This window comes from Canis lupus, chromosome 12 (genome assembly GCF_003254725.2).
Source record: "Canis lupus dingo isolate Sandy chromosome 12, ASM325472v2, whole genome shotgun sequence".
Lineage (NCBI taxonomy): Eukaryota > Metazoa > Chordata > Mammalia > Carnivora > Canidae > Canis > Canis lupus.
In genome coordinates this window covers 12,658,683-12,659,065 of record NC_064254.1, presented here as the reverse complement: position 1 = coordinate 12,659,065, position 383 = coordinate 12,658,683, and positions in this window count along the sequence as shown.

Below are 383 nucleotides of genomic sequence, written 5' to 3'. Positions count from 1 at the left end.
TGTTTCTTCCTAAGCTTTCTGGGATATAGTCATGAGGTGAATGGCACCGAAGCAGTTAAAAGGTGGCCAACCCTTGTCTGGCCACACAGATGGCATGAGGTATGAGCTCATCCAGGATTATCAAGCTCTGGAAAACGGAGGTACAAACCAAATTCCAGTTCATAAATGTACAGTTGGACTCTCTCATTTTCTAATCAGGCAGGCTTTTTAATTTTTTATTTTAATTTTTTTGCCACTCAGAGTATCCTCTTTCTGTGTCAGAGGGCTCAAGATACTAGATGGTTATGACGATTATATATATATTTTTAAAGATTTTATTTATTCATGAGAGACAGAGAGAGAGAAAGAGAGGCAGAGACACCGAGGGAGAAGCAGGCTCCATG